Below are 27,058 nucleotides of genomic sequence, written 5' to 3'. Positions count from 1 at the left end.
TACAATAGCTAATACTACACCACTTCACAGAAGTGTGGTAAAGCTGAACTGGGGCTAGGAGGAAGGAGGTTCTTAAATGAACAGTGTGATTTTTAACAGGCATAGGTAGCCTTCCATTAGGAATCTGTGTTGTCATGACTAGGAGATTGCTGGTTTGGTAAGAAACCCTAGAGTACACCTCAAATGTGTCACAATAACCAAACGAAATCCTATGCCACACCTTGAACTTGTGAGTCCTAGGAACCTGCCAAATAGTCATTTCTGTACAGAGAATTGTATTCGCATACAATGATGTCTTCAACCCCAGTCTTTACTTTTTGGCACCTGTGAATTACTGGAGATGTTTAGGAAGCAGTTGGGTTATTGATTATTTAAACCGACAGGACAGTGTTAGTTTCTAGGGGGTCCAGCTGGTCGCCTCCTCTAGCCCATTCCTCCGGTGGCTGCACAGGCATCTCTGCAGCCCAGCTCCAGGGACTCCGGTGTCACAGAGGGGCTTGTGCGCACAGCCTGCCCGGAGGAGCCCGAGTCTCCTCGTTAGCTCCACGGACAGCTCGGCCCAGGGGAGGGAGAAAGGAGGGGGGAGGCGGGAGGACTCCGATCTCTGCGCCACCGCCAGTAAGAGGGAGCGCAGTAGCGGCAGGAGTGGGAGGGAGAGGAGAGAAAAGGAAGGACGGCTCCCGGGTGGGGAGTGGAAGAAATCTGGGAGCAGCCAGAGCAGCAGGACGGGGGAGCTGTTCAGCTGCACTGCCCTCGTTATTCTGGGAGACGCTGCTGAGCTTCCCGGGGTTGCTTCCCAGTCCCTCTGGGTGGAGGCTGCCATCCAGACCTGACTCCAGGTGAGTTGCACAGAGAGGTGTACTGAAAAGTCTTGAGCTAGCGTTTGGAACTGGCGAAGTTGCTTAGCTCCCTAAGCAGCGCTTAGCTGCTGGCTTTGCAGTGTTTCCCAAAGTCAGGGACAGAGGGGTATTGGCTGTGGCTACTCAGGCAGCGGGTGGGCACGTAGGCGGTGGGTGGTTGTGATCCTCACTCACAGCAAGGATAGTGGGGTTCAGATGGAATTCAGCTGAAGTGACGGAGTTTTAGGAAATGTCCCCAAATGTACGAATTATAGATGTGTACATAAAAGCCGTCTAGATAGTCATTTCTTTTTGTGACAGCCTGTTTTTGTCCTTCTGTCCCTCCTTCTCCTTGGCTCATGCCCAGTTTTCCAAGTCAGGTCAAAGGGTTTGAAGGTGCGTAAGTAGGGCACTTGGGTATCCAATGGGACACCACAAGCTTGCCCTCTCAGCGGGGAGTGGTATTTCTTTCACCCTGATTCACCTACCAGGGGGTTCACCTCTGAGTAACTGGGGGTTCTTTTGCTCTGTACCCTTATTAAGGCGGGGAACTTAAGGCTCTCTAGATAGACTCAGAAATGTGATAGCAATGGAGCTTAAAAGCCATGTTGATTTGCTCATCTCCTCTTCACCCTTTGTTCCAAAATTATTACCGTGTTGGGTTTCTTAAGCAGTGCAACATTTAAGTGTCTGATGGGAAATCTGTTTCTCATTCTGAAAATGCTGTAGGAAAAGTGGTGAGTTCACATTAAGAAGACAGCAACTTTATTTTCCTGGAAGGACTTTGGGGAAAGTGATTGATGAAGAAATTCTGGGAATGAAATTATGGACATTACCCACAGAACTTCCTTAATTTAATTTTTTTCACATTTGCTTCAGTTTTTTTTTTTTTTTTTTTTTAAATCTAATGTGTGTATCTGTGAGAGGCAAAATTCCTAAGGCGTGTTATGATTTTATTTGGTTTAGAAGTTGCCTTCTTACTAGCAATTTATAATCATCATGGTCACCAGAGTATTCTAAATGTTTTGCTTTTAGGTGGCTGGGGCAACTCTTTTTTTGTTTCTGAATTTAATCCTTACTCTGTTGGCATTGCTGGATACTATTCAGTATAATCACTGGGCATACTGTTAGTCATGTGGGCTACTCTGCATTTTAATAGTAGTGACATATACAAATGATACATTTAGCTAATAAATATCAGAGCCAAATTGGGGGATACAATTTAAATATATTTCAAATATTTACTACATTATGCTTAGGAGAGCTTATTAGTTTTTCAAAGTGAGATATATGCATCTACAGTTTTAGTAATTAAAATATAATATTTTACTTTGTTCTTCTTCCTTTAACAGTTTGGATTCAACAATTACTTACTGAGTATCTACTACTATAAGCCAAGTTCTCATATATTCCATTTCTAATTTCTTACAGAAGTATCGAGAGAACAGTAATATTAGTTCCTTTTTTTTTTCTTTTTTGGTGACAGACTGTGGCATAGAGGGATTAATTTTCCTCAATTTCTATAATTATTGTGTTGTTAACCAGTTATTTAAGTCTATACTATTTAACTTCAAGTTCAGTTCTTTTCCCCAAAATTGGATGACTGCTTTTAGTTGAGTTTATTGCAGCAGTAATATTTGAATTTGCCTTATGTATAAACACCGTAAAATATTCTGTTATTTTTCTGTTTTCTTTTTAAGACTGGTTTTACTCTTTTACGTAGAAGATACTGGTGCAGAGTTATACTCATATGCTCTTCACCTTCAAACACCTTCTAAAGTCCTAGCAGCTGAACTTGCGTCCTCTTTAATGAGAGTGGATGGAAAGGTAAACTCAGTATTTACCAAGCATATTTGGGAGTAATTTATGTCTTATAATCAAAATAGAAGGCAGCCAACATTTCAATGTATTTTAAAACTGCTTCGTGTGAACATGAAACACAGCTACAATGTGCCTTTACAGTAAACTGCCAGACTTCACTGTCAATAGTCTTTAAGATTTCTTGAGAACATTGGAAGGTAATGTATGTATAACATATGATTTACGAAAAGAGGAGAGTTAGGAACTGAATGGTTTTACTTTTTAATGTGAACACATTCATAAAAATTTATCCAAGCTACGTATATTCCATGAGTGTTTTGGTGTCTTGATATGGACTGGTTCAAAGTAAGATTATTACAACTCTTGAGAGAGGAAAAAAACCCTATAACCTTGATTCCACTTTTTTGTTCCTTTTCATTCTTAAGTAATACAAATCTGCTGTATTTAGGCTCTCAAAGAGCCCATTTGAGTTCCAAAGATAGTTTGTGTTTTTATTTTTGGGGGTGGTGGAGGTGCTATGTTTGTGTGTGCATGCGAGTTCAGCAGAGTTTGGCATGTGGGAAGAACATGAGCAAGAGCAGTAAATACTGGATGGAGACTTCACTTAGTTGGAGTCTCATACAGTTTGTAACTTTTTTTCCATGTTACATACAAGTCTTAGTTGCATTTGGGCACTAAGGATGCAGTATGCAACTTTGCATCTCATTGCAGGATTCCATGGACACTGATAGCTCAGGTGGTCTTAAATGAATCAGGATAATAATAAGCTCTCTGGCTCTTGACCATCTGACCTGTTCTCTTAGGCCGTGGCATTAAAAGGATGGCTTAAAATAATATTTCTGGAATCGCAAAAGCTCCTCTTCTTTCAGATCCTATAGAGTAGCTCAAGCATGATGTGATTCTCTGTATCATTTTAACCTTTCTGAGAGAGTGCTGACCAACACTTTATTTGCAATTCTTTCGGATAGACAGCTGAGTGAGGAAGGAAGGAGAGAGGAGGATAAGAAGAGGAGATATATCTCCCCCCCCCAGAAAGAATAGGGACCATTGTACTTTATATATAAATATTTATCTACAAACATTCCTGGTCAAGAGAGATTTACATATACATTGCGGTAAAATACCAATCAACTTCTAGTTACCTGTGTCATACAGTGAGTTAGAAATAAGATGAGCATGTAGGACTCAGTCCTGTTAGATATCTATGTGCGGCAGTACAGAATATGCACCATAGTTATTTCAACTGAGGGGCAAGAGAACAGGGCAGTTTCTTCTATAAATTTCCATCACTGATTAAGGGCTGCTTCAGGGATGGCCAGGAGGGCCCTTGATGCCCTAGAACTTCTGGACAACCCTGTGCACAGGCTGAGCCAGCTCTGATGACCCAGGAAAACTTTCAGACAGAGTCACTGCTTAGCCCTGGATGTCATCTGACCCAGAAATATGAGAATGATGAGTGCATAGTAGGTGTGGGTGGAGCAGCGACAATTCCTGCTGCAGGACTATATCATGAAGATTCATTGATGAAAGTGAGTTCTTCCTTTCACATATGTGATGCCCGTAGGGTCATGCTTTCTTGGATAAAAATTTGCAGAGGTATGAATTAAATTTTGTACTTTACTTTTTAAAAAGTGCAGTGTTCACTTAGTTGCTCATTTTACCATGAATAATTTCAAGAGCTATTAGGTAAATGATTGAACATCTTAAGCTTTAGTGTATATATGTTTGTTTATTATGAGATTCATTCTTTATCTCTCTTTGTGGTGACACTGATGGCATAAGGGAGTATTAGAGCAGGTTTAATGCAGAAAAATATGGAGACGTAATGAGCAATGGACATGGTTGGCCACCACAATTTTTACGGTTGTTTCAGTTCCAGGGTAACTGGAAAAACACATTGTATTCAGAACTGAAGAGTAACTAAGAAAAGGTAGAGGGATTTGTCTTCGAACGTTGACTTTAACACAAGTTTTTGATCCTCAAAATGGACTGATAGGAAAGAAAAAACAGAAGTTGCTGAACAAAATTTTGTCATATATCATTCATGGAATATTCTGATTTGTTGAACCAAACATTTGACTGTATGAAGCATAGGAAAAGTTATAGAAAATTATGCTTTTTGTATACAAATACATACTTAATGAGTTGTATTATAGATATAGGAATGAACATTCCACTTGTTTTTTACTGAGTGAGACATTTGCTTTTTTTTTCACTCCAGAATAAAGTAGCAGTTTAGTGTGATGTGCCATGTATTAATTGAGCTCCAAAATTTGCAACCCAAAATGACACATATGTTGAACTTTATTTTTCTTGGAGAATTGTAATATGAGAAAGGAGTGAAATTGCAAAAGACAAGCAAAGAAGTTCAATAATTTCTAAACTAAATAATAATAAGGATAAATTATAGCACAGTTATCAAGTGTTACTCAGGATTAACAAAAATTATCTCAGCTAATCCTTGAAATAATGTGTATGCATCTTGGGGTAATAAAATGTCTTATAGACCTGGGTTTGAAGTTGCCTCTTGCTAGTTGTATGAGGTTGACAGAAATGGAATAGCCTCTCTTCACCTCAGTTGCTTCTTCTATGAAATGGGGAGATGACTAATATCTACCTTATAGATTCTTTGTTCATGTTTTGCTTGTTAGTATTGCCACAGGTCCAATTAGGGTGAGATTATTATTTTTATTATTGCTATTATATTCACCCTAGTTTTGCCTTTTATTAGCTGTGTGGTATTGATCTAGTTCCCTTTGTATAGTCTTGTTTTTCTTACAAACTGTGAATAAAATGCCTGCTTTGAAAAGTTGTTGGTATGTCAAGTAGATTCAGTAAAATCAACGTAACACATGGTAGATATTCAATAAATATTTTTTCTTGTCCTCCCACATATTTCTGTGGAGATATTCTACATATTATTTCCTTTTTTTTTTTATTTTCTCTTCAAATTCAACGTCAGTCTTGCAGAGAACGTTCCCATCTCCTACTTTGCTTCTGAGATTCTGTAACCATTAAACTCTACAAAAGTAGAAGAATTATTTTTATAACTTTTACTGTGCATACACATGTGAAGAGAAGACTGCTAGGTCTCAGGACAAGTTTTGATGATGAAAGGGAAATATTTATCCCACAAAGCACTTATTTCTTCCCACCCTTTACAGTTTTTCACTGTCATTCTACCAGCAATCAGTGAGATTTTTTCTATTTAAATGATTTTCTATTTATGGTAACATAATTCATGTCTGGTCTTCATATAATTAACATAAATATAGTGGAGAATTACGCAATGATACATTTTTAATAAGAGGAAAAAATGGACATAATGTTTTTAATATTGCTTTGAAAAATCTTTCAAATTAATTTTAATTCTGTTGGCAAAGGTAGCATCACAAACTCGCTCCTAAGTAGTGTTCTTGAAAAGTAATCTTTGAACCTTCTAGGTACTGTTCCTAGACTGGCTTAATAGGATTTAATTTCAGATGTAACTTCTTCTCTTTTCTTTTTTTAAATTAAAATTCATGTGTGTGACAATGGTTAGTAAAGTCACGTAGGTTCCAAGTGTACAATTCTGTAATACATCATCTATATTCCACATTGTGTATTCACCATCTGGAGTCAGTTCTCTTTCAATCACCGTATATTTGATCCCTTTTTTCCTCATCTACCCCCCCGCCAGCCCCCTTACCCTCTGGTAACCGCTAAACTATTGTCTGTGTCTATGAGTTTTGGTTTCTTTGTTTGCCTTTTGTTCCTTTGTTGCTTTCAGTTTTATATCCCACATATCATATGGTGAAATCATAAGGTTCTCAATTTTTTCTCACTGACTTATTTTATTTAGTTTAATAATCTCAAGATCCATCCATTTTGTCACAAATGACACTATTTCATCTTTTCTTAGGGCAGAGTAGTATTCCATTGTGCACATATGTACCACATCTTCTTTAGATGTACCTCCATCTATCAAAGGACACTTTGGTTGTTTCCATGTAAACTTCTTTTCTAAACAGGAAGATTCTTACATGAAGATATTATCTCTGTCAGATACAGGGCTGCTCAAGGACATCTGCATGGGATTATAGGAAGGCTGAAGTAGAAAATTTCCATTTCTAAATTAGACATAGCGGAGTATTCATATTGATTGGGTGCTCATGACAATGACATTAATAATGTGTCTCAATACGTAAATAAATAACATATAATACAGTTACCAAGATAAATCCTGTTATTGAGTTTAACCCTTTATTTTTCCCCCCCAGGGATCTCTCAAGTTCTCACTGTTTTGTTTGCTTTGCTTTGCTTACCATAATGGTATATTGGTTTCCTATGGCTGTTCTAAGAAATTACCACAACTTAATGGCTTAAAACAACACAAATTTTACTGCCTTTCAGTTTTGCAGGTCAGAATTCTAAAATTAGTTTCACTGGGCTAGTCAAGATATCTGCAGGGCTGGTTCCTTCTGGAGGCTGAGGGAAGAATCTGTTTTCTTGCTTTTTACTGTTTTTCTTAATTCATTGTCTTAAGGCCTCTTCCTCAGCTTTTAAGGTGTGTGCCTCCTATCTCTGTTTCTACCCTCACATTGCCACTTCCTTTAGCTCTTAATCCTTTTCCACTCCTCTTTTAAGTACTCTTGTGATTACACTGGGGTCATGAGGATGGTTCAGAATAATTTCCCCATCTCAAAATCCTTAACTCAATCAGATCTGCAAAGTCCCTTTAACTATGTAAAGTAATACATTCACAGGGTCTGTGGATTAGGAGGAGAACATCTTTGGGAGCCATTAGTCAACCTATCACAAATGGTAATAATACTTTTGTGCCCTAATACCCTAAATTTAATGTGATTGTTTCCCCATGGAAAAACTATGTGTTTGGGGACATCAATTATTTTAGATACATTAGAAAATATTCCTGACTAGCAAAGATGCTGATTAAACACTCTTAAATTTATTAAATCTAGTTTTAGTAAAATGTATGTGACATTTTCATGTCCAGGGTCAAAATATTAAACCAATTATAGATTAAGGTCATATCTGGATTACTTGGATTTAAATGACATAGATCAGTATCTTTGGTTTCTTACTTACAAGCAGTTCTTAGAGCAGTTCTTATTTGTGAAGTTTACTTCTTGTTTACAAAGCCAAGTCCATACAAGAAAGCTTGGTTATCTTTTTAAACTTTGCAACATAATTTTCAAGGGAATGTCTGGCGGTGGTTCCTTAATAATTGGTCCCCTCACAAATGTGCATTCTGAATATTTTATTTCATGAGTTATCTATACTAATTGTAGACTTTTGGAAGAAATTTAATCATGATCATGTCAGCTTTTCCAATCATTCTGTAACCCAAAAGAGGACCATTTCATAAGATAGATTTATTTTCCCCCCTAAACCGTTGTTGCCAAAGGGAACTTGAAATGTGCTGTTCACATTAATTTAATGCAAATGAATTTTTGCTGCCTCACAAGTTTGTCCTTCATTTTTCTTAAAACTATATTGTAAATGGATGTGACATGCTCTACTGGTTGTTGTGTAGGGAGCATTGTCCTTCCTAAAAGCTCTCTCATTTATCAAAAAGAAGCCATTAAGAGAAAAGTAAATTATGTGATCTGATCGCAGTGTTAAGAATGACCTTAAAACTATAAATTTTATTGTCAGTATAACAACTGAATGATCATTGCAATTGTGGAAATTCCAAAGGAAATCCTTGTTGAGACACAAAGCTGTTATATTCATTCCAAATTCATATTTTTATTTTAACTGATAAAAGTATGTGGCATGCAGTTCTGCCTTATGGCTATCTCTTTGCTTCCCAGAAACTCTAATTCTGGTACTTTAAGTTTGTAAGTGTTTTTCACTTTCTTTAATATTTTTAGTCTCAAGGAAACAGTATAATTTTTATGAAGATCCAGCTAAAAACAAAGAAATGTTTTGTATAACATAGAATTAACCAAGGATGACTATGAGTGGCCATGTTTGATAAGGAACTGCATATCCATTCCTTTGCACATTAATGAGGGAAGGTGAGATTGGACCAAGGAACTCTGTTGATTTTTAAGTAACTCTTAATGAGAAGAGTAACGACCAAGCATATTTTTAGCTTCCATGACCAGAGATCTAGTAGTTGCACGACCAATGTCAATGGTCTTTTTTTGCTACTGACGGCCTTTGTCTACATCTTCTCCAGCCATGCTGTTCGTCACATCAAGGACTTCGACTGATTTTTCAGCAACCATAAGTAAAAAGGATGGCTGCACATATGGTCCTCTTTAGCGGGCCAACTGTTACTCTTGTCCACCCACATCACTGGGGACATATGGCATTACTTTGGCTGTGGAAGCAAGTGTGTTTGGACATGTCTCAGCGTGGGCGGAAGACTACTAGTTGTCTTCCTTATTGCTCATGCAACCACCTCTTTCTGGGTGGATAACTTATTATTCATAGCACTAGATTTCAGGACGGGAAAGGATGTTGCTATTATTAATTGATAGGAAAATAATATGATGAATTTTCTGTCTACTTTGATCACAAGGCCTAATGGCTATTTGCTCTTATATAACATATAGGAAGAACTGATGGCTTGTACATGAATAAGAGTCAGGGCTTTTTAAATAAAAAACGAACTCATTTAGAAGTGCAGGGATTATATAGACCCAGAAGAGCAGAAACATCAGAAATGCTGTTGAGATAATGTACTGTGGAATCATCCAGTAATGAAATTTAACAGTAAATCTGTTGTTGGTAGCTGTGACTATGTGGAAAAAGTAATGAGAAAACATGAACTGATAGGCTGGATGGCATGAAGAGTCATCTCATCCCAGCAACATTTATTTCATAGAGTTTACAGTGTCCTGAAACAATTTTTAAAAGTTGAATTCAGTTTTTTCAAGAGTGCTGAATTTGCAAAGTGAGGCATTTCAATATCTACGATAAGTGTGTACTTTATAGTAGTGGATCTAGACAGCCTGCACAGGGCGCTTCTGAACTGCATTCCATTTGGAAAGCAAGGCTAGAGGGCGATCCTGAGGTGGCCCCTAGCACAGGACTTGACTTAGAGAATATACATCAATTATCTAGAGAGAAGAATGGGTTGTGCTGCTGAGGATTGTGGGGAAAACAATGACATTGCAAGGTAATTTTTGTTGCCACTGCTGGCAAATTTGTACAACCAGAGTTTGTTGTAGATTTTTTATAGTCACAGTTGTCTCACTTACTGTATTCGGCAAATCTGAAAATATTTTAGTAAGATTATATTTGCTAAGTATCAGGTAAATAAAATCAATATTTGTATAGGTAACATTGACAAAAGCAGTATTTCCAGATGTAGAAATGATACATTTTCAAAATGCTTTTGAATATCACTCAATCTACAAAGTCTCATTTTAGTTTCGGGAGTATAGCACGTCTATTAATCACCATTAAGGCTGTATGTGAAATATTTGGCTGAATGGGTATCAAACGTTTGTAGTGATGGTGATTAATGCACAAAATACAGCATCATTATTGTTATTCTCTGGCCTTGAAACTTCAGTTTTCATCCTTTTTTCATCTTGCTGTACCCATTGACTGACAACTTTAAATTATTTAATCCATCAAAAATGTATTTTCTTGGAACTCACTAATTTATGTATTTTTATTTTTTGGATCATTCTGTATTTACTGTAGTAAAGTATCAAATTATCACTTTATTATACCAATGTGACAGCTCAGATGGAAGCAAGCAGAATGAAAACAAACAGGTTTATCTCAAGAAATATATTATATTGATTTTATTAACACAAAAAATGTATAGCTAATTTGACTCAGGGATTTTGTTATTCTTTTTGATATGTATATACATATTTTTACGATTGACCTTTTTTGTCAAATTTGTGTTTGCACACACACATTTATTCACGCAAAATCAATCCCAGAGATTTTAGCCAGAGTGAATTTCTTAAGGAGACTGTTTCAAATACATAAAATTATTTCAAAATAGTTACAAAATGGCAATCTAAGGAACCATAAAAATGAGGATAAAGGTGGAGATAATGGTTAAAAACACTTCTAAATGAATAATTGATTTTGACTTAAAATCTTGTCAGTTTTTAGTTTGTGGAAATGAATAGAAATGAGATTATTATGCAGATCATTCCTATTTGTTGTGTATGTCTATACACATATGTGTGTATTATTAATACAACACAGATGGCATATATATTCACACTCATCTGTATGCATATATCCATCATGAAAATGAGTACATGGATATATACACATATTGTGTACTTTCATTTTTACGTCTATTACTTTTCTCGCTTTATTAGCAACAAATTTAAAAAATATATACAAGGAGAAATTTTCATTTTGTAATTTGATCATCTATATTCTGCTCTTTCCAGCCTCACATTTATGGCTTTCTATTATTATTTTTTTGTGGCCAGACTTCTAGAATGAACAAATATATTGCAATCTTTGTTGATATTTTGAAAGTAGTGTGCCTCTGTGAAGGGTGGGTGTGAATGCATGTGAGCAACTGAAAACCTGTGAAGGAAGGTTTTATCCTTGACAGAGAAAAGCCAGTTAAAATTATTCAGAGTGTGGTGCCCCACTGCAATAAAAAGTCAGATGCCTAGCAATCTCCCTAATTATTAAAGAGATGTTACTGAGCCCATTTTCAGTACTTGACACAAATTTTAGTAGTAGAAATACAGCCATAAACAAATTTCAGTCCCTAGCCTCAATGGCAAATGTGCAGGACAGATTGGTGAAGCTAGAACATAGTTCACAACCAGAAATTAAAGTTTCTGTGTAGTTCAAATGTTATTTAAACCATGCTATGTTAGAGAGTTAAACCATAAGAAAGAAATTCCTCTATCCATCTGCTGGGGCAATAGTGGTGGAGAAGTAAGGCTGGCTGTAATTATAAAATTGCATAATTTTGTAACTTCATATTGCACGATTTGAACAAACTTAAAAATCTGATATATGATAAAGACAGTCTTTCAGATCAGTAGGAAAAGGATAAACAATTCCTAAAATGATGTTCAAGTTGTAGGCTATATGTATTCCGTAGTCACAAAAAGTTATAATGAACCATTCATAAAAAGGAATTCTTTGTCTGACTTATTTCACTCAGCATAATACCCTCTAGATTCATCCATGTTGTTGCAAATGGCATGATTTCATTCTGTTTATTGCTGTGTAATATTCACTAAACGCACACACACACACACACACACACACAACATCGTTATTCATCTGTCACTGGACACTTAGGTTTCTTCCATATTTTGGCTATTGTAAATAATGTTGCAATGAGCACAGAGGTCCATATAATCTTTCCTAATTAGTGTTTTCATTTTCTTTGCATAGACACCCAGAAGTGGAAATTCTGGGTCAAATGGGGGGAGGGTGAAAAAGGTAAAGGGGAATAAGAGGTACAGTTTTCCAGTTTTAAAATAAAAAGTTCATGGGGATGTAATGTATAGCATAGGGAATATAGTCAATAATATAATAACCTTGTACGGTGTCAGATGGTTGCTAGACTTATTGTGGTGATCACTTCATTAGGTATATAAATGCTGAATAACTATGCTGTACGTTTGAAATCAATAAAGTATTGTACATTAATTAAATTTTATATAAAAAATAAAAAAAATAATAATTCCATGGTAGGTATGAAGTAAACTCAAAATATAAGGAAAAAAACCCACAAGCAAATATTATTTGTATTATTAAGGCAAAATTAACTTTCCTAAGTTCAGCATCTAACAACGACAAAAACCATAAATATCAAATGATGGACTGGACTTTGTTAAAATGGAAAACTCTTATGTTTCAAATGATACCATGCATAAGTTAAAAAGAAAATTTCAAATCAGGAAAAAGTATTTGCAATTCATTTGATATATCTGATGTATACATAGTCCTAACAAATCAATAAGAAAAGATTAGTAGTTCAATAGAGAAAAGGACAAAGTACATTGGCCGGAAACATTAAGAGCTTCATATGAACACTAATTATATTGGAATCTCTAATGTTCATAAAAAAAATGCAAAGACAATACAGATAATTATTTATATGGGGATATAATATTTTATCAAAATTCTAATATAAATGTATTCATTATAAATAAATAAATATAATACTATTTGCATGTTCATATTCTTAGTTCTTTTAAACTTCTGCATTTTCAAAGTTTTATTCAAACCTGAGAACACATCTTTTACTGTTGAAAGCAGCCTTTCAAATATAAACCCCACATCACTTTCTCTAAATTTTATACAGGGTAGATGCCAACATGCCTTATCAGAAAGTATATTTCAATAATTATTTATTTCTTTTTTTAGTAGTCCCTACTCTGGATTTAACTGATAGGGGAAGATTTTTTTTTTTTTTTTTTTTAACAAAGCTTTCTAATGTACTTTTTTGTTTTTTATTGGAAAGAGCTTTTATTTCCCTAAGTATTTTGTTGCCTCAGCGTAATGAGTATCCGGCAGTGAAATTTAGTGGAGCAGAGGCTTATTGTGATATATGAGATAAACTTGCTTCCCTAAGCACACAGAGGCACGCGGTGCATCTGGCTTCTGTACATAAAAGTCAATTATGTTCCCCAATGTTTCTGTGCATTCCACGGACTTTTAGGGACAGAGAGTCTACCATTTCCTAAAATGGCAGCTTTGCTTAATTGTGAAGTTTAAGTTCGATGAGCAATTGGAAGATACTAAACTCCTGGCTGGCGACAGAGCCTGAGCAGGTGATGTTACCACTGAGTACTAAGGTGGTAAGGCCTACAGGCAAAGCAACTCATGTAGGGGGAAAAATGTACGTATAATCCAAGAGAATGTTGTAACAGCATAATCAGGAGTGTGAACATGTGGAATACATAAGAACTGAAAATGAGGTTGGAGGAGAAAAAATGAGGGGACGCCGATTGAAATAAACTAATGAAGGCAAGCTTTAAAAAAAATAAATCGGACTTACTATAAACAGTGATGAGAATAAAGGCATTTGCAAGCCTGGGGGAAGTACTATGTTGGTGCAAAAGTAATTGCGGTTCAAAAGGTTAAAAGTAATTGCAAAAACCGCAATTATTTCTGCACCAACTTAATAACATCCAGACTATTAAGAAAAAATTTGGCACATGTGTATATTGCTAGGGCTGCCACATGTGCAGGATTCTTGAGGCAGAGCAACTAAAGATCCTTTTCTATTTTCCCAGTAGCCTTGAATATTCCTTTTTAATTTTAAGAAAGACCATCTACTCGTGTGTGTTGAGGTAACATCAGGGACGTGAGAGTTTGCTAGAACGTACCAAAACTTTGATCAATAGTCTGGTAGCTGAAACCTTTTAAAAGAGTATGTGACAGAAATGTTTATAGAATGTACTATTTCATTACCAGAGTTAGCAGTGCATGACGCGTAATTTTACCTTTTTTAAATTGCTTAGTGTAGTAGGTAGAATAATGGCCTTCCAAAGATGTCCATATGCTAGTCCCAAGAAGCTGTTACTATGTTACATTACACGGCAGGGGCAGTTAAGGTTGTAGGGGAATAAGGTTGCTAGTCATCGGGGAGATTGTGCTGAATTATCTATGTGGGTCCAATGTCATCACATGGGACCTTATAAGAGGGAAGCGAACAGATCCTAAGAGGGATGGGACAGGTGAAGCAGAGGGGGGAGTAATACGCTTTGTAGATGAAGGCAGGGGCCAAGAGCCAGGGAATATACTGGACCTCTAGAATGATTCTCCACTACAGACTCCAGAAAGAGCATAGCCCTGATGGTGACTTGATTTTAGCCCAGTGAGGCCCATTTTAGACTTTTGACCTCCAGAACTGTAAGAAAATAAATTTGTGTTGCTTTGAGCCACCAAGTTGGTGTTTGTTTCTCACAGCAACAGTAAGAGGCAAACACATTTAAATCACGTTATTTTGTTTGTTTGTTTTTGTTTGCTATAGAATTGAGTTGGGCATCCCAGGAAAAAAAATTGAGAATTAATTGTCTTAAGAAAGTCCTTCATATCAGAATAATAAGAACCATAGAGAAGTGAACTGTTCTATTTATGAAAGATGATGTATACAAATAAACACTGTGTGGGTTTTCAAAAAGGTGTCTTTTGAAGGCTAATAAAGTCTTAAAAGTGTCCTCTGGTTATATGAGGCTTAGATGATTCTTTGAGGGTTGTGTTGGGTAACCCTATAGTCTTTCTGGCACTAAAAAGTCATTAATAAACTTAGTTAAGAGTGCATAATACAGGATAACTAGGACCTATACTCCCAGTGAAGGTCAAGGTTGTGAGAGCAGCTTGAGTTATTTGAATTAAAGGCCAGAATATAAGGCAATAGCATATCCATTGATAATCCAATTTCTATTGTCATTCTAATATCACATTCATCAGCCATTTATGTATAGGACATTATGTTAAGTAATGCAGACATAATCTAATGGTGGAAGCAGAAAAAAGTATAACAATAGTGATAGATAAACTGCCAGGGAGGAGCAAGATTGAAAAATTAGTGATATCTGACAGTTTTCTAGAGCAACAACATTAAAAACAAATAGAATTATGAAAGGTTGAGTTCATTCAAGATCTCTAACTTGACAAATGTCAAAAATTAAATTAGTCATATTTTTAAAAAACTCAATGAATGTTTCTTTTGATGAAAGTTTTTAAATATAGTGCCTCTTTGGATTTGATTTTTCTTTATTTTTTGTAATCTACTCACAGGAAACCAGAAACTAAATCTGGCAGATATGTTGATGTGTCTGTTGGGAGTATAAGTTTCATCCAGGGAATAGAGTTTTTACTAGCCAAGGAATAAAATCCTTAAAATTTCCCTGTAATATGGAAAATGTCTGGTTGAAATTAATAACTTTATAACAAATATTAATCCCATAAAGTTTTATAATTTCTTTATCTTATGACTAATGCCATCAGAGTCATAAATTGAAACTATGTTTTAAATGATTTACAGAACTCTCTCTAGTTATTTTTTTAATCATTCCTGAATTTAGCAAGTCTCCTTTGTCAAAAATTTCTCTAAACAACTATTAAACAAAATGCACACACTCCTACACATTATTACTAAGAGCACATCTTCTAGGTTTGACCTGTTTAAAAGTTTTTAAGGTGTTTATAAGAACAGTATGTTTCATAGTTTATGGTATGATTAATCTGATTAAATCTTGACAGCAAATTGAATTCAGCAAAAGTAACAGCGATAAATCTCAGATCTTGATTTGAAATGTCTCCACCAAACATTTTAAAACAATTTTCAGGCCACTAATTTGAGTCATGATACTTGGCCCTAATAGTAGAAGGCTCTTAAAATGAAGCTGAGTAGAACTTGGCACATATCAACACTAGCTTTTTATGGTCACAATTCCTGTCCCTCATTAGGAAAATCATTATTTTCAAAATACGATTGCTTTGACCAGAAATGCTTTATTATTCTCTAACAACTTTATTGAGAAATCAGCCTTATTTCTCATTTGAGTAGGCTTTCTCTGATAGAATTCTAATTTCTGAGTGTGAATAAAACTTCAGGGCACTCAAGGCAGCGGGAAGATAGGAGTAAAGAGAGGTGACCATCTGCTCTCTGCACATTCCATACCAACGCTCTCTAATGAGCTTACGACTTTGTGAAACTGCTTGGGTGTAGCTTATATGTTAAAATAATAAACTATACATAAATTTATTTAGTTTTGATAGTTCCTGCTGAATTTGAAGAGAGTCCATTTTTTTTTATTTCTTTGCATTTCTTGAGGTTGGGGAAGAGAAGTTCAGGTCTTGTGGAATAATGAAATCTAGAAAAAGTTGTATGTTGTTAAATTTATAGTTTAACAGGATAGGTTGACTAAAATCAACATAAATGTAACTTGTGAGAGGAATCTATCCTCTTTGATTTAAAACTGAAGAGAATCTTAGAGAGGTTAAATAACTAGTACAAGGTCTTTACCCAATTAATAAATGAGACAACCGGTGTCCATGGTTCTTTAACTTTAAGACTATTGCTCATTAAACAACCTCTTCCACCTATAGTTGTCGGTAATCACAACATAATACTAAAAGGTAGCACACAGGGGGCCGGTCCCGTGGCTCAGGTGGTTAGAGCTCCATGCTCCTAACTCCAAAGGCTGCTGGTTCGATTCCCACATGGGCCAGTGGGCTCTCAACCACAAGGTTGCCAGTTCAACTCCCACATGGGATGGTGGGCAGCGCCCCCTTCAACTAGCAACGGCAACTGGACCTGGAACTGAGCTGGGCCCTCCACAACTAAGACTGAAAGGACAACAACTTGAAGATGAACAGCACCCTCTGCAACTGGGATTGAAGGACAACAACTTGACTTGGAAAAAAAAAGTACTGGAAGTGCACACTGTTCCCCAGGGGAGCCTTGTTCCCCTTCCCCAACAAAAGAAATCTTAAAACCAAAAAAAAGTAGCACACATTCTATGTGTAATGTTGCACATAGAATGCAGAGCAAACAAAGCATTATTTTCTATTCCTTTTTCCAAATCCACATGTGAAAAGTATCTTATGAAATTCCTGAAATTTTATGACAGCTACAATATAGCAAGGAGTTTAATTACTCAAATGTCTAAACTATAGCAACTCAAAATTACGGAAAGCAAGAGGCATTCTCTATTGATTTGACAAATTCTTACTTTCTCACTCATTGTATCATGTCCTGAAGTAAAATGCTACATATTGGTTTGTCTTGTTTGGAGTCTACAGTTAGAAGAAGATACAGCAATGGCTGAAGAAAATCTGTGGCAAATGCCAATACATGTGTGATTTTATATATATATATATATATATATATATATATATATATATATATATATATATATATACATACATATATATATATCATACACACATGTATAATATCACATACACATATATAATATCACACACATATATAATAACTTTTTTCTAGTTTCATTTTTTTTCATATAAGTCTTCTCTGTCTAGGGAAAAATAATACAAAGATGCAAGCTATTTTTGCAGAAAACAATTATACAGCTATCCAATAATACAGACACTATGACTGCCTATTTCTCCCTAATAGATCTTTTATTTTAACAAGTATCTACTTTATCTTTACAAAATTTAATTTGAGTCAGTGAACTCTCATCTAGATGCTATATCTTGGCCAGGCCATCAGGAGTTGAGCCTGACAGGCAGGTAATTTTTACTTCCTTTACAGCTCTGTGTTACTTGCGATGCCACGCCAGTGGCACAAGGATGACAGCTGAGTCAGCTTCAAAAGTTGGGCTCGTTTTCTTTTACTTAGGATAACTTCTTTATAAAAATGCTATGTTTTCATTCCTAAAAATCTCCATGGTTGAAAGTTATGGAATGATTTGTTTACTTTGAATGTGACTTCAAAAATAAAATCTGCATCTGGATAAATAAGATACGAGTGCACACTTCAGTGTGCGTGTGTGTGTGTGTGTGTGTGTGTGTGTGTGTGTGTTAGTGGAATTGAATAAAACAAAGTAAATTTTTTAGTATAAGGAAAAGTTTAGAAGAACAGGAATTATCTGGCTTGGGTGATTTTGAGATGTTATGCCATTGGAATTTATACCTTTGTTAAGTGTTAACTTTATATAGTACTTACTAAACTACTGGAAACTGTTAATAGTGGCTGTTGCTAAGTTCTACATTCCCTTTTTTATTTTATTTTTCATTTAATATTATTTTATATTAGTCAGGTGTACAATGTAATAGTTAGACATTTATATAATTTACGAAGTGATCTCCCCGACTAGTCTAGTACCCACCTGGCACCATACATAATTATTATAATAGTATTGACTGTATTCCCTTTGGTGTACTTTACATCCTTGTGACTATTTTGTAACTACAAATTTGTACTTCTTAATGCCTTTACCTTTTTTACCCAATCCCATAACCCGCCTCCCATCTATCACCTGGACAAATCTAGTACCCATCTGACACTGTACATAGTTATTACAATATTATTGACTATATTCATTATGCTATATGCTGAATCCCCATGTCTGCTTTGTAACAACCAATTTGTACTTCTTAATCCCTTCCTCTTTTCCACCCACACCCAATACCCCTCCCATCTGGCAATCATCATTTTGTTCTCTGTATCTATGAGCTTGTTTCTATTTTGTTTGTTTGCTTATTTTGGTTTTTTGTTCTTTTTTTGTTTGTTTGTTTTTAGATTACTCATTTAAGTGAAATCATATGGTATTTGTCTTTCTTGGTCTGACATATTCCACTTAGCTTAATATAGTCTAGGTCCATCCATATTGTTGCAAATGGTAAGATTTCATTCTTTTATATGGCAGAATAATATTCTATTATATATGTAGGGTGCCAAAAAATGTATACACATTTTAAGAAAGGAAAACTGTGTTAAAATTGTAATATTCAATATATACTGATAACAAAAGATGAATACAAGTCATATTTGACTTTTGCGATTATAAGAGGTGCTCAAAGTGGTTACCATCAATGTCCAGAGACTTCTGATTACGGTGAACTACTGCTTGAGCAACGCTGACCAAAGTGTTCACTTGTATACATTTTTTTTTGGCACCCCTAGGATATGTACCACTTCTTTATCTAGTTCTCTGTTGATGGGCACTTAAGTAGCTTCCACATCTTGGCTATTGTAAATAATACTGCAGTGAACATAGGGATACATGTATCTTTTTGAATTAGTATTTTCGATTTTTGGGGGGTAAATACCCAGAAGTAGAATTGCTGGGTCACAAGGTGGTTCTAGTTTTAATTTTTTTGAGGAACTTCCATACTGTTTTCCATAGTGGCTGCACCAATTTGCAGTCTCACTAACAGTGTGTAAGTGTTCCCTTTTCTCCTCACCCTTGCCAGCATTTATTGTTTGTTGATTTATTGACAGTAGCCATTCTGACAGGTGTGAGGTGATATCTCATTGTAGTTTTAATTTGCATTTCTCTGATGATTAATGATGTTGAGCATCTTTTCATGTGTCTATTGGCCATCTGTATGTCCTTTTTAGAGAAATGTCTATTCAGATTTTTGCCCATTTATTACTTGGATTGTTTGGAGGTATTTTGTTTTGTTTTGTTTTGGTGTTAAGTTGTATGAGTAATTTATAAATTTTGGGTATTAACCCCTTATCAGATGTATCACTGGTGAATATATTCTCCAAATTTGTAGGTTGTCTTTTCCTTTTGTTGATGGTTTTCTTTGCTGTGCAAAAACTACTTCAATTTTCTTAAATTTCTCTTAAAATTACAGGCCAAAGAACAACTTTTTTGTAGCCTTCATAAATTGATATTAGTCTTTTTCTCATTCTCCATATACCTTACAACCAGAATTTTGTTTTTACTCCCCATTACAACTTGCAGATTGCTAATTTATCTCCCTCTTAGAAATTATACTCTCCCTCTGAAACACAAACACTTTGGAAATAGTAGCCATGCTCTTTGTGTATTGTTGACATCAACAGATCTCCTGGTCACTGTTGTCATTTAGTAAAAGCTTCAGATCCTTGCTCAAAATCTTCAGCCAAGTGCTCTTGTCATTTTCAGTGACTTCAACATCCACATATAAGGACCATCAACATTCCCTGTTCTCTCTGTTTCTTGACATTCTTATCTCCAACGCATTTTTTCTTTCCTCCACTTCATTTACCCCTTTCAGGGTCAAATCTGAGACCTCTTCTATAGCAGTCAATGTACCACCAAATGTTGACGGCAAATATCTCACTTTCTTGACTTCATTCCTCTTCTAGGTAGTTCATTTGCTCAGGTATCATCATTCCTACAAGTTCATCTTCATGGACACTCACCCTAGGCTACAGCCTTTGCTCCTCGTTCACAATCCATCAGTACTCTCCTGTCTTCAATTTCCACATTTTTAATTTCAGATGCCATGGTTCATTATCAGCAAATATCTTCCCTTGCAAATATCGTGAACTTCATTCCCCACAACTAGTAGGATAATTTATTTGTTTCTAGTCCTCTACCCAACCTTTAAATATTGATGTTTCTTTGGGCTCCATCCTAATCATTCTTGTCTCTCTACATACATTCTCTCTAAGCTCGAAACACCACCCCTATGCCAAAGACCTAGTGCTTTTCAGTTTTAGACTCTACCTTAGACCTTTCCTCTGGGAGCCCATGCCTCACTTGACAACACACCATGGATACTTCAGAGAAAACATATCCTAGTAAATGACACCACCAACCATTCATATAAAAAAAGCCAGAATTGTATGAGTTATTTTTGTGTCCTCCTGCATCTTCACAATATACAGACCAACATTCATTTAAAACATTTGGGTTCCAAATATGTCTAGAATTTTTCCACTTATTTTTGTCTCTAATGTCTAGTCTAGCCAGATCTGGATCCTTTTTTATTACTCTATTATCCTAGCCTTATCACTAGTCTATTTAATTTCATTTTTAACTTCCTATATTCTATTAGCTACATAGAAGCCAAAGTGATCTCTTAAAATGTCCATCAGTTTATATCTCTCCCTACTTTTCCAGTTTACTTGGACTAAAGCCCACTTTCTTTGCCATTACCAATAACGCCCTGCATAGTTTCACATCTCAACTTTCAGTCACATCTCATAGGTGTTTTCGCTGCTTCACTCAGTCCAGATTCATAGTTTTCAATTCCTTCTATGTGTCAAGATCATCCTCATATCAGGACCCTTGACAATTCTGGTTTCTCTTCCTAAATGGCATTTTCCCCACTTTATGCAAAGCTAGCTCTTGTTATTCTCTGGTCTAGATCTAGTGGAGTCCACAATCTATTCACTTTCTGTAGTTTCCAAGGTTCAAAGGTTCCTTGCCCTACCTTAACAAAAGAGGAATGGATCAGGGAATTTGTTCTGGGATGGCTCATGTTTAAGTCCACTGGAGAGGATATTGGGATACACAGGGATGGCTGTATGCTAGCTTAGTAATTCCACAGTGTTCAGGAGGATACATCACTCTTCCTCTCTGGACAGACTTTAGGCTCTTATGGCTCTCCTGTGCTCTTAAACATTAGGGTGATTACTGCTAAACTTTTTGTTTTAGGTTCTTAGTCATATTCATTTAAAGTTATGTATAGATGACTAGTCATTATTTTATACTGTATTTCACTGAAAAGTCAGTCTGAATATAGAGCTTTCATCAAGATTAGAAAGAATGTATATTTCTATGAAATCTATTTACCTATATTTTTAAAGTAAGTACCATGGTATAAGCCAGTTATTCCTAACTGTATGATAAAAAATAACCACTTGGAAGACTTATTACAATACATGTTCCAAGGCTCCATCTCCAGAGGTTCTGATTTAGCATGTCCATGGCGATACATATAACTGTACATTTTATCGGGCATCCTGATTTATTCTGAAGAAGAACATTTATGGACCACACATTAGGACAAAGGACATGTTATGTTTCATTTCAAGATGTCTGGTTTCTTATAGTGCCAGTTGGCAAGTGACTTATCAGTTTCCCCTGAACTAGTGACATAGTAGAATTTTAATGCTTCATAGCTTACAGAACTTCAGATATTTTTTTTTCCATTTGTTACAGAGGTAGAAAGTGAACCTTAGAGATGAATTAATTTGTCAAAGATATTAAATGTAGTCAGCATCCAAGTGTCCTATCATTGCCTGTGCTCTTTATTCTAAAGCATGGTAGCCTGAATTCACATTTTTAGCCTCTGAGTTTTTATCCTGTTAAAAAATAAATAAAGTAAATAAATATAAATGTATTCATTATATGTACACACACACACGCACACACACACGTTATACATGTTGTAGTATTAATTTAGATATTATTGGACTTTGACCATCATTTTTGTATGCCACGTATAGTTGGGCCTAAGACAGATTCTACCTATGAGAATTTACTAATGTGAAAAAGACCTCTTTTAAAAACCACTCTATGGCACCTAGTCCAAGGACAATGTTAAAATGAGGCTCCAATATGTATCTTATCTAAGTTATTACTGAATATAAGTCATGTGATGCCTTCTAATGAAAATTTCCCATTGAAAAAAAATCAATGTTAATAACTGGAACTCGAGAGCTGTAATGGACTCTGCTGTGTTTTTCTGGCTTAGATTGTGTTCCTACAATATGCTGAGAAGAGGAATTGATGCCTTGTGAGCTATGGTCACTTCCTGATCCCATTTGATTCTTTGGTCTTTAATTTTAAAAGGGTGATCAGAGAGGTTGCTTTATAATGGAGGAGTTGAGCAAAAGGAGCATCAACCTGGAGACTCCTTGGCACAGCCCAACTCTCACTGGAGAAGCACTTCAATAAAGAAACCCATTGCCAAAAGAAAGACTTGCAAGGAAACTTTGTTCCAGAAAATACTTTCTTTTAAAGAAACTGCTTTAAAAACTTATACTACAAGCTAACTAGAGCCTCTCTCTATAGATCACAATGGAATAGCATGTCTGAAGGCATTACTTATCTGCAAACAGAAACAGATTTTATTTAACAACCAACTGTATACATACATACAACCTAGGCTACTTGCTTGGGTCTGGTGGCTGGAGAGGAAGAAAATATCTAGAAGATACACATGAGAAGTGGAAGTATTGGGAGAGGGCAAAATAATTTTTAGAAGTTAGCTGCAGATATAACCCAGAGATGGTCTGTAGCAGAAGTGGCTCTGATCCCTAGAAGCTTCCACTTGTGTTGATGGTAGGTGTTCTGCATCCAGGACTCTTTATTTAGGACTGAATGAACAGTTGGCACCTCTAGTTGGCACCTCTAGATGTGAAGCATCCCTCAGACCTGTGGTGTCACGTTGGGCTCCATCTGATAGAGCAACATCCTGGCGATAGACTGAAGTTGTAGTACTCTATGGCACCATCCCACGGTGCTGTTTGCTCCAATATTCTTGCATAACCAAACTAATTTTGCTATTATGTATGATAAGATATAATGCACTATACATTGTTGAGGTCTGTTTTCTTTTCTTTGGTGATTTTCAAATTAAAAGACAAGAGGAACACTATTGAGTCAAAGTGTATTTATATAGTCATTACCAATTTGAAGTCCTAAGTTCTACTTTGCTTACTGAATATCAAATCTATTTTATGGGCAGAAAAGCACACTGGATTCAACTATCCATGTTTTAGGACTTATCCCAGTCTTTAAAGAGTAACAGGTACAATTTAAAGTACATAAAATAAAGTAGATATTTCTCATTTACTTTGTATGCTTATATGCATGAAAAGAGTGTTCAAAAAATATTTAGAAGCCCATGGCACCTCTTTATGGTAAATGTTACTGTTTTACAGTTATTTTGTTTTTCTTTCATGAAAAAAATGAATGTATTGATTTTACTTTATGTGAGCAGAGTTGTTGATTAATATAAAAGTTTCATAAAAAATTATGGTTTTCATATTTACAGACTGGCAGGAACAGGATATAGATAATCCATCATAGAAACTTGGCATTTTTGAAATATTAGCTTTCTATAAATATTAAATCAGAAAGGTTATATTTCCTTTTGATTATGATACAATTTGAAAGCCATCTGTTCTTTCAATATTTAGTAAAATATATAGTAGAACTGTTGTTTCATATGCCAGTCCTTTCCTGAAGAGTATTTTAAGATTTTTCAAACACTGCCTCAATTCTGTACAGAATAGCAATATAAATAGATAGATGGATGGATAGATGATAGATAGATAGATAGATAGATAGATAGATAGATAAATAAATAAATAAAAGCATGTAAAATTAGCATTCAGTTAACAGAAGTTAAGGAAACAGTAAATAAAAAATTTTCAAAAGTAATCCATTGAAGTGTGATTAAAATGTGAATTTTGACATTGTTGGTATCAGATAAAAATGCTTATACACTGATTAGAAGGGGGCAAAGTTCTATCAATTAAAGATTGAAAGGTGTGTATATACATACATACACACACACACACACACACCACTAGGGTGGGTCTTTGGCAAAAACACTTACCCTATTCTTTTCCCCGAAACAAATAATCAGTCATCACCATTGCGCTTTTGTGATATCACTCTTCTTATTCTTCAGTGCAAAACTATTAGTAATGCTAATGTATATAGGGGAGGCGTTAAAATTTGCCCTGGACACCACAAGTCACTCCAGAAAGGGTTGATGCTTTTAGGGATTAACTGTGATAGTTCAGTTGTCATGCTTTAGTGATTTTCAATTTGATTTTTACGTATTGAGGAAATACATGAGGTTCTATGGGCAAGTTATCTCTTTTCCCTCTTCTCAGCATCCTTTTTGGAATGATTACTGGACTATATTTGAAAGATTTAGGATGAATTCCTGCTTAGTGGTTACTTATTCAGAGCATAGTCTCTGAAGTCATCCTATTGTAGCTCAAGTTACAACAATGATACCTACTAATAACATGACTTGAGAATTATGTGGCTTTTATCTAAGCCTCTGTTTTCTCAGCTGTGAAATGGCGATTTTGAAAGTGCTTAGTTTATAGGATTTCTGTGAGAACTACATGAGAAAAGGAACATAAGGCATTTAGCATAGTAAAATACCCTGGGATATAATAATTCTCAGGAAATGTCTATTAGTACCAAGGCTATCATCATCATCATCATTCTGTTGTTACACAAGAGTTTGAAAATGTCATTGCAACATTCTTGGTCTGTTTGCTCATTTAAACTGTGGAAGGTGCTTGACTTTCTGTCTGATCTTATTTCTCTTAGTATGATAATCTCAAGATCCATCCATGATGTCACAAATAGCAGTATTTCATCTTTTTTTATGGCTGAGTGACATTCCATTGTATATACATACCACATCTTTTTTATGATTTCACTCATATGTGGGATATAAAACTGAAGGCAACAAATGAAGAAGACAAACAAATAAAACTCATAGACATAGGCAATAGTGTAGTGGTTACCAGAGGGGAAGGGAAAAGAGGGGGTGGTAGAATAGGGGGTCAAATATATGATGATGGAAGGAGAACTGACTTTGGATGGTGAACACACAGTGCATTATATAGGTAATGCATTATAGAATTGTGCACTTGAAACCTACATATATTTTTAAAGATTTTTATTAGAATATAGCTAACATACAATATTATTTCAGTTTTAGATGCACATCACAGTTATTCAACAGTACACATCTGACACTATCCATAGTTATTGTCATGTTATTGATTATATTCCCTATACTAAAGATGTGTTCACCATGATAAGTCCAGCAACCGTCTGACACTGTACCATGCTATCACAATATTATTGACTATATTCCCTATTCTGTATATTAGTATATCTCCAAGAGTTACTTGTTTCATACCTGATATTTTGAACCTCTTATTCTCCTTTATCTCCCCCCTTTTCTAATTTTTCAATTACAGTTGATATTCAATATTATTTTATATTAATTTCAGGTGTATAGCATAATGGTTAGACATTTGTATAATTTAAGAAGTGATCCCCCTGACAAGTACCCACCTGGCGCTATACATAGTTATTACCATATTATTGATTATATTCCCTATGCTTTACTTTACCTCCCCAAGACTATTTTATCACTACCAGTTTGTATTTCTTAATTCTTTCACATTTTTCCATTTCCATTAAATATCTTTTTCCATCCCTTTACTTTCAGTCTGTGTGTGTCTTTTGATCTGAAGTGAGTCTCTTGTAGCCAACATATGCAAGGATCTTGTTTTCTTATCCATTCAGCCCCCTTATCTTTTGATTGAGACATTTAATCCATTTACATTTAATTATTGATCGATATGTAGTTATTGCCACTTTATTTTTCATTTGCTGATCATTTTTGTCTTAAAGAAGTCTCTCTAGGATTCCTTGTAATATTGGTTTGGTGGTGATGAACTCCTTTAGCTTTTTCTTGTCTGTGAAGCTGTTTATCTGTCCTTCAATTGTAAATTATAGCTTTGCTGGTAATTTTGATTGTAGGTCCTTGTTTTTCATCACTGAATATTCCCTGCCAATCCCTCCGGCCCACAAAGTTTCTGTTAAGAAATCATCTGATAATTTTATTGGAGCTCCCTTGTAGGGAAATAACTGCTTTTTTCTTGCTGCTACTAAGATTCTTTCTTTGTCTTTAACTTTTGGCATTTTAATTATAGTGTGTGTTGGTGTGGGCCTCTTTGGGTTCATCTTGTTTGGGACTCTCTGCGCTTCCTGGGCTTGTATGTCTGTTTACTTTACCAGGCTAGGGAAGTTTTCTGTCATTATTTCTTCAGATAGGTTTTCAATTCTTTGTACTCTCACTTCTCCTTCTGGTACCCATATAATGTGAATATTGGTATGCTTGATGTTTTCCCAGAGGCCCCTTAAACTATCCTCATTTTATTTATTTATTTATTTATTTATTTATTTATTTATTTATTTATTTGCTTTTCTGATTGGTTTCTGATTGGGTGTTTT

General features: G+C 35.4%; 1 protein-coding gene across 2 annotated transcripts in view; it reads left to right on the top strand.

Moving 5' to 3' along the window:
* The first annotated feature begins 658 nt into the window (after positions 1-658).
* ROBO2 (roundabout guidance receptor 2) overlaps positions 659-27,058 on the top strand; it is a 1,656,458-nt gene continuing 1,630,058 nt past the window's right edge. The window contains exon 1 of one of the 2 annotated variants that reach the window (XM_074333484.1): positions 659-839. The gene's annotated coding sequence lies outside the window, so the exon portion shown is untranslated. The remainder of the gene's footprint in view (positions 840-27,058) is intronic. The other variant, XM_074333429.1, reaches the window with a different exon arrangement.

The sequence above is a fragment of the Rhinolophus sinicus genome, linkage group LG01 (genome assembly GCF_036562045.2).
Source record: "Rhinolophus sinicus isolate RSC01 linkage group LG01, ASM3656204v1, whole genome shotgun sequence".
NCBI lineage: Eukaryota > Metazoa > Chordata > Mammalia > Chiroptera > Rhinolophidae > Rhinolophus > Rhinolophus sinicus.
Note: the sequence above shows the minus strand (reverse complement) of the source record. Positions and strands in the feature narration are given on the sequence as shown.